Below are 8,366 nucleotides of genomic sequence, written 5' to 3'. Positions count from 1 at the left end.
TTCACTTCCTACACGTTTTCAACACAATCTGTGGCTGCGTTTAGCCAATATTACAAATGTCACTTCCTTTTGTTTGACGTATAGTTTAGATCTACATACAATGTTGGGGTCTTGTCTTATTCCAGTGTGTAAGGTCCCGAATGATATTGCAAATGACACTCAGTTGCCACTTATCACTACTGCTTGGCAATACACCTCTCTCCCATTTTGGGGTCGAATAACAAAACGCTTGCCTGCAGATGCCTTGGAATTTCATACCCCGTATGTAGCGAGACCCCATAATGACACTTGTGCTCGTGTCGTAAATTGTACTAAACGAGGTGCCGGTAAATGCCGGGAACTCCCTGAGGGAAATTGGAACTGCAGTCACTATACTAATGTCAGTTTTAACTATGCTCACATTATTTTACCCATAGGATGGTTCTTTACCTGTGGGGCTACTACATTCAATTATATTCCTGCCAATATTAGTGAGTGCACTTGTTGTCTCAGTAGGCTTGTGCCTGTATTGCCCCAGAAACCCGAAAAATTGGATTCCAGGCATCGTCAGACACGTGACTTGTCTTCATTAGAACCCACATGTGATGGAAATGTTTCATTATTTAGTAAGCAAGAATCACTAGCAATAGCATTAACTTTGATTAGTGTACCTGCTTTGGCTATGCATGCTGACATAGAGGTCACAAAACTCGCTTGTGCATTGGCAAAATCTATTAATACTACTTCTAAGGCTTTAGCGTTATTGAACCAAGAACAAGCTACCCTCCGCAATGCTATCATTAGCAATCGTGGTGCTATTGATTTTTTATTATTGCAGCATCGATTTGGTTGTGAAATTATGCCTGATATGTGTTGTTTTAATATTACTGATAACTCATGGGCCATTGAAAATCAAATTGTTCAATTACATAAGTATGCACAAGATATTAAAATTCATTCTTGGTCCAACATGTGGGACAATATATGGTCCATATTCCCGATTGGATGGATTAGAACAGCTTGTCAATATATCTTAACCTTTCTGATCATTCTGGTTAGTGTAGGCTGTTTTGTACAATGTATACCTAGTTTGATTTTTTCTGTACAGAGATGGTTTCAACCTAAGTTTATCAATAACAATATGATAGCCTATAGCAATATTAACCTGGACGCTGCTTGTATAGTGCACACCACAAATCATATAGGAGATAGGAGGGATGATGAAAGTAAGAATAGTTAAAAGGGAGGTGTCAAGGAAAGATTATTCCCCAGATTGTGAAGAACGGCCCTCACCTCTTTGCTAGTCCCCTGTGTGAAGAATTGAACGCCGCCAGCGTGAGCCAGCAGCCTTTCTGGCTCAAGGGAGGATTTCCTGATTATGCCCGGGTTCCATCCCCGGCTTCTCCACCATTACTGAATATACTGATGGTATTTCTGCTAAAGAAAAAATACCAGCTAACACCAGACACATTTAAGGCCAGACTCTGCAGGAAAAAGTTATAAACAACTTTTGCATGACAAGAAGAATCAACAAAGACACAGGATGGAGCAGGAGAAAACTGTTGATGGGTACGAAACAGGCAATCTGCTTTAAGGAATGCAAGAAAGAGAGATAAGGGGGAGACAAAACAAAACAAAGCAATAAAATTTATGGTGTGAAACCTTGCAAGCAGAAAAAAACCAGATGCTTTGCTGACTTGGCTAGTTTAAGATATTATTAAGCAGGAGGGCTCAAAGAAAAGGTTGTTGGGGGTTTTTCCCAAAGCCAGCGCTGTGCTATACAATATAATGTAAGTATATTGTTTTAATTGTTTTTATTTTCTGTATGTATCGCTCTCTGTTTGTTTATACACAGTATATGATTTACATTAAAGAATAATAAGATAAAAATTAGAATCAGAGTTGTTCTTTTAAACAATTTTAACTTTGCATTGGGTATTTTCAACAATCCGCAGTGTGCTGGTTCTGTGTCAGCGTTTTAGAAGAAGCATTCTCAGGGGAGGGATTTCACATTTAGGGCTCACACTGCACAGTTTCATCAGAGTGGACCTCGTGGCACAACGGTAGCGCATCTGACTCCAGATCAGAAGGGGGTGTGTTCAAATCACATCGGGGTCAGGCTCGGGCTCCCATATGTTCCCCCAAACCTTAACATATCCTTCCTTTTCAAGCTCACTTTCAGGAAACTCACTTATTGTTCCTATTATATGTTCTAATAAAGAGAAAGAAACAGTGTAGCAAAAAGAGAAGACCAATTCGGAGAACCATAGTTGAATAGTGCAACTCGTATACCAGTAGTTTTTAGAAGATGGGGCTGTGCATTTCACATGCAGCTACAGCCGGACCTCGGTGCTCCTCTAGCGGGAACTGCACTGTACGCAATCTGTGGAGAAGAAAACAGCAGGCATCAGAAGAGCGAAACAAATTGATGCTAGAAGAAATAAAGGTTCCATCATTTTAAGACTAGGAGGAAAAACTTGTTAATGTATGACAAGGTGGCCGAGTGGTGAAGGCGATGGACTGCTAATCCATTGTGCTCTGCATGCATGGGTTTGAATCCCATCCTTGTTGGTAGCTCTTTCTTTTCATCTATATCACTTCTCACTCTTAATATCTCCTGACTCTGCTAGTTCTAACTTGCAGCACCTTGGCCAAAAATCACAGAACGAGCGTAGTTTGACTGCAGGCTTTACCCTGTACCGAGGGTCAAGTGTGCTTGGGGCTCTGGGCAAACCATATTCCTCAAACATGTTGCTTTATTGAAATAAGCACAGATACACAAGGCACCCTATATTAGGGATGTGAATCATTTTTCAACGATTGAAATTATCATCCGATAATGTTAATATCGTCTTAAATCGTTATAGAACACAATACAATAGAAATTCTAGCGATTTATCGTTAAATCGTGTTAGTGCGCACTAACTCCCGTTAGTGCGCACTAACAGAAAATGATACAAATTGACACTTTCCAGGTCAGTAAAGATCAATTAGGAATGAATATGTGTTCCTATTGGCTGGCTGCCCTCTTATCTATTGATGTTACGAAGGTTCCCACTGAGGTGATGGTTGGGGGGATGGGAAATGGAACTTGAAACTCACGAACACCAACAGAAAATGAAACAAAGTGTTGACAATTCCCAGGTCAGTAAAGGTCACTTAGGAATGAATATGTATTCCTATTGGCTGGCTGTGCTCTTATCTATTGATGTTACCAAGGTTCTCACTGAGGTAATGGTTGGGGGGATGTGAAATGGAAACAGTTGGAAGCTTGACAAAAAAAGTAACGTGATGATCATCACTCATGTGACTAGAACTTGTTTGTTTATTATTTTTGTTATTTTTGTCAGGAAGCTCCCCCCTGTCTGTGAAGCCAGCCTCTCACTAGTAATGCAGGGAAGGAGCTGTCTCACCCTTCACCATCCTCCACCCCCCCCCCCCCCCCCCCTCACCCACACACCATTCACTGGCTGGGACATGGGAAGGGGAGGAGTGAGGGTCAGGCAGCTCCCCCCTGTCTGTGAAGCCAGCCTATCACTAGTAATGCAGGGAAGGAGCTGTCTCACCCTTCACCATCCTCCCCCCCCCCCTCACCCACACACCATTCACTGGTTGGGACATGGGGAGGGGAGGAGTGAGGGTCAGGCAGCTCCCCCCTGTCTGTGAAGCCAGCCTCTCACTAGTAATACAGGGAAGGAGCTGTCTCACCCTTCACCATCCTCCCCCCTCCCCTCACCCACACACCATTCACTGGCTGGGACATGGGGAGGGGAGGAGTGAGGGTCAGGCAGCTCCCTCCTGTCTGTGAATCCAGCCTCTCACTAGTATTGCAGGGAAGGAGCTGTCTCACCCTTCACCATCCTCTCCCCCCCCCCCCCCCTCACCCACACACCATTCACTGGCTGGGACATGGGGAGGAGTGAGGGTCAGGCAGCTCCCTCCTGTCTGTGAAGCCAGCCTCTCACTAGTAATGCAGGGAAGGAGCTGTCTCACCCTTCACCATCCTCCCCCCCCCCCTCACTCACACACCATTCACTGGCTGGGACATGGGGAGGGGAGGAGTGAGGGTCAGGCAGCTCCCTCCTGTCTGTGAAGCCAGCCTCTCACTAGTAATGCATGGAAGGAGCTGTCTCACCCTTCACCATCCTCCCCCCCCCCCCTCTCACCCACACACCATTCACTGGCTGGGACATGGGGAGGGGAGGAGTGAGGGTCAGGAAGCTCCCCCCTGTCTGTGAAGCCAGCCTCTCACTAGTAATGCAGGGAAGGAGCTGTCTCACCCTTCACCATCCTCCCCCCCCCCCTCACCCACACACCATTCACTGGCTGGGACATGGGGAGGGGAGGAGTGAGGGTCAGGAAGCTCCCCCCTGTCTGTGAAGCCAGCCTCTCACTAGTAATGCAGGCAGGATAGGGCACTGCATGCAGGAAGATCACAACACCCCTGGTGTCAGGGTTAGGGCACTGTGTGCAGGAAGATCACAACACTCCTGGTATTAATAGGGATAGGGCACTGTGTGCAGGATGATCACAACACCCCTGGTGTCAGGGTTAGGGCACTGTGTCCAGGAAGATCACAACACTCCTGGTATAGGATAGGGCACTGTGTGCAGGAAGATCACAACACCCCTGGTGTCAGGGTTAGGGCACTGTGTGCAGGAAGATCACAACACTCCTGGTATTAATAGGGATAGGGCACTGTGTGCAGGAAGATCACAACACCCCTGGTGTCAGGGTTAGGGCACTGTGTGCAGGAAGATCACAACACTCCTGGTATTAATAGGGATAGGGCACTGTGTGCAGGAAGATCACAACACTCCTGGTATTAATAGGGATAGGGCACTGTGTGTACATGAAGATCACAACACCCCTGGTGCCAGGGTTAGGGCACTGTGTGCAGTAAGATCACAACACCCCTGGTATCAGGGTTAGGGCACAAGTTCTAGTCACATTGACTGATCACATTACTTTTTTTGTCAAGCTACCAACTGTTTCCATTTCCCATCCCCCATATACTGTCAGTGGGAACCTTGGTAACATGAATAAATAAGAGGGCAGCCAATAGGAATAGATATTCATTCCTAAACTGACCTTAACTGACCTGAAAAGTGTCAAATTGTATCAATTTCTGTTAGTGCGCACTAACTCCTGTTAGTGCGCACTAATCGGAAAAAACAATTTTTAACGATTTTTCAACGAAATAATCGTGCCTAACACGATTTTCTTCTCCTGCCACACGATTTCAATCGTTAAGACGATATGGCACACGATTCACATCCCTACCCTATATGTCCCAACAGAGTGGTATTCAGGCAAGCTGGACAAAATGGTGAAGAACAGTAACGCACATTAGTAAACAGAATGCTTGCGCCTTTGAAGCCGAGGCCTCGGATGGCAGCTACTGCTGCAATCTTCCCATCCTAAAAGCTCCTTAATTTCCTATCTTTCACTTTTCGACCATGAAAGCTCCATTTCCTCCAGCTGCATTTGCGCAGTCCAAATGGCAGCTGCAAGTTTATGAAGAATTCCCATTTCATGTTAAGAGGATATCTCAGGGAATTTCCTTTATTTATGGCCCCGGGTTCATAATTCAAAACCAAGAATGTTATCTCCACCACGCAGAGATTAAGCCAGAAATATCAGGAGCAGAGCATAGTGTAAGAACAATCAGGAGCAGAGCAAAGACCAGCAATACTGGGGAGAAGAGAACGGTAGCAAGGCATAACAGATCATGGCAGCATTGAGGAGCAGGCGGGGAAAGAGTTGAGGAGGCAGAAAAAAAGGCATGGGGAAAGTGGAAGTTTGTGTTGGGTTGGAGAAGGAAGCAGAGTAGGGGAGTCTCAACTGCTCACGGGAGAGATGTCCCATTCTTGGCCATCATTTACTATGTTTCTAGCAAGATCTCCAGAGTCTACAAACAAGGATGAAATCTGCTTAAACTTATTCAATGCCTCTCTGTCTGAAAGCAGAAATGGAGTTTTTGCCTGGGTAGAAGGATGATATTTACTTTAGGTTCTGAAAAAGTTCAAACTTAGGTCAAGATTTTTAGAATGGGAAAAATTCTTTGTCACAAGCCGCAAGTTCAAATGTTGGTGAACGGCTCATTGTCAGGAAAATTTGAACTGGGACGGTTTACAAGGCAATGGTGACCCATTTGGTCAATATCGTTCGTCTGCTCTTTCAAGCCATTAGCAATTAAGCAAATGGAAGGTTTTGTAGGACTCCCTGTGAGAAGAAAGATGCTTCAATTAAGCATGCTTGAGGACAATATATTCTTTTTTTCTGGGAAACGCTGAAGAAAATATTGCACCCATAATAAGAGAGATTGATGGGTTTGGGGCCCCTACGTCTTTAAAGATCAGCTATAAAAAGTCCCAAGAACTCTGTCTAGGCTCTTTTGAAGGAGGAAAGAAGATCTCCTTTTCCATTTCAGATAGAGATTTAAAGTATCTGGTCAAAAAAAAAGATTTGCTGGGGAATTTTTTTTATTTTTTTAAGTGTTGGGGAGAAGTGTTTGTGCTTTTAATAGTCAGCAAGGGAGACAATAAGCAGAAGATAATGCATTTGTAAATTTGAAAAAAAGAAAAATAAAAAAAGGTACCCAGAAGCCAGAAATAAGCTGGGAGCAGTGTATACCTAAGGAAAAAGGTTGAAAAGTTCAGTTACTCACCTTGGAATGGTGATAAGGTAGTGTGGTTTGATTTGATTAGGTACCAACATTTGTTATTCATGATAGCAGTGAGTCACTCAGGCTCACTAAGTGAAGTGTTAAGGTTGTGTGAATGATTTGATTAGGTACCATCATTCGTTAATCAGAACAGCAGTGAGTCACCCAGGACCACTAACTGTAGTGTAAATCTCCAAAGGGATTGCTTGGCAATAATTTACCTTAGAAGCACAATACATATTGGAAGAGAAGAACTCAGTAACATACAATCCAGCGGGAGCACCGAGAGGAGAGCATGACCTTGCTGGTGTCTGAAAGAATCTGCAAGTTTTGCTTTGGACATTTTTTCTTTAATTATTGGGGAGAAGTAAACTATGGGTGCTAGAGCTCTGCCCTATATATGGCAGATGATACATGCTGACTGCTTAATCGGAGGTTAAAGAGCTTGTGCCTACCAGGACAGACCGAGTGGGAGATGTGGAGATCATGCAGATCTAGTGGAGAAAAAGCCGGGCCCCTAATGTGAGCAGTTTGTTAAGCTGTACGCTCCAGAATCTGGTATGCACATCTTTGTTTATTCTGAACAGTTGTTTCACTAAACGTTTTCACACACAATAGCTTTCTGTCGAACACTTCTGTACAGTGCCTAGACTTCAGAGATCGGTATCCGAGTCTCTCCACTTTTTATGTAAGCACATTCTCTGGAAGTTTTCCAGATACAATCATAGATATTTTCTGACCAGGTAAAAAAGCTTTCATTTCTTTTTTTTCCTTTAAGTTTGTAGTTTTTTGTTTCATATTATCCATTCCTTGACTGTGTTTCACGGACTGAATTTGAAAATCCGCATAGTGCTGGTTCTGTGTCAGCGTTTTAGAAGAAGCATTCTCAGGGGAGGGATTTCACATTTAGGGCTCACACTGCACAGTTCCATCAGAGTGGACCTCGTGGTGCAATGGTAGCACATCTGACTCCAGATCAGAAGGGTGCGTGTTCAAATCACGTCGGGGTCAGCTTCGGGCTCCCATATGTTCCCCCAAACCTTAAAATATCTTTCCTTTTCAAGCTCACTTTCAGGAAACTCACTTATTGTTCCTATTATGGGGTAGATTTTCAAAAAACGCGAATAGGCGTACTTTTGCCAGCGCATCAGGCGCAAGCAAAAGTACGCTGGATTTTAGTAGATACGCGCGGAGCCGTGCGTATCCACTAAAATCCTGGATCGGCACGCGCAAGGCTATGAATTCTGTATAGCCGGCACGCGCCGAGCCGCGCAGCCTACCCCCGTTCCCTCCAAGGCCGCTCTGAAATCGGAGCGGCCTTGGAGGGAATCCTCTAACGCCCTCCCCTCACCTTCCCCTCCCTTCCTCTACCTAACCCACCCGCCCGGCCCTGTCTACACTCCCCCCCCTTACCTTTCTCCGGGGATTTACGCCTCCCGGAGGGAGAAGTAAATCCCCGCGCGCCAGCGGGCCTGTTGCGCGCCGGGACGCGACCTGGGGGCGGGTACGGATGGCACGGCCACGCCCCCGGACCGACCCGGGCCGTAGCCATGCCCCCGTACCTGCCCCCAAAATGCTGCCGACACGCCCCCTAAACGCCGCGACGACCGGGCCCGCCCTCGACACGCCCCCCTCGGAGAACCCCGGGACTTACGCGAGTCCCGGGGCTCTGCGCGCGCCGTTAGGCCTATGTAAAATAGGCTCACCGGCGCGCAGGGCC

General features: G+C 45.7%; 3 non-coding genes across 3 annotated transcripts; all 3 read left to right on the top strand.

Moving 5' to 3' along the window:
- Positions 1-2,025: 2,025 nt before the first annotated feature.
- On the top strand, positions 2,026-2,097 carry TRNAW-CCA. The gene has a single exon. It is a non-coding gene; the product is annotated as a tRNA-Trp (tRNA).
- A 371-nt stretch (positions 2,098-2,468) lies between these two features.
- Positions 2,469-2,550, top strand: TRNAS-GCU. Its single transcript has one exon. It is a non-coding gene; the product is annotated as a tRNA-Ser (tRNA).
- Positions 2,551-7,585: 5,035 nt separating this feature from the next.
- TRNAW-CCA lies at positions 7,586-7,657 on the top strand. The gene has a single exon. It is a non-coding gene; the product is annotated as a tRNA-Trp (tRNA).
- The last annotated feature ends 709 nt before the right edge of the window (positions 7,658-8,366 follow it).

Source organism: Rhinatrema bivittatum, chromosome 3 (assembly GCF_901001135.1).
Source record: "Rhinatrema bivittatum chromosome 3, aRhiBiv1.1, whole genome shotgun sequence".
NCBI classification, from domain to species: domain Eukaryota; kingdom Metazoa; phylum Chordata; class Amphibia; order Gymnophiona; family Rhinatrematidae; genus Rhinatrema; species Rhinatrema bivittatum.
Note: the sequence above shows the minus strand (reverse complement) of the source record. Positions and strands in the feature narration are given on the sequence as shown.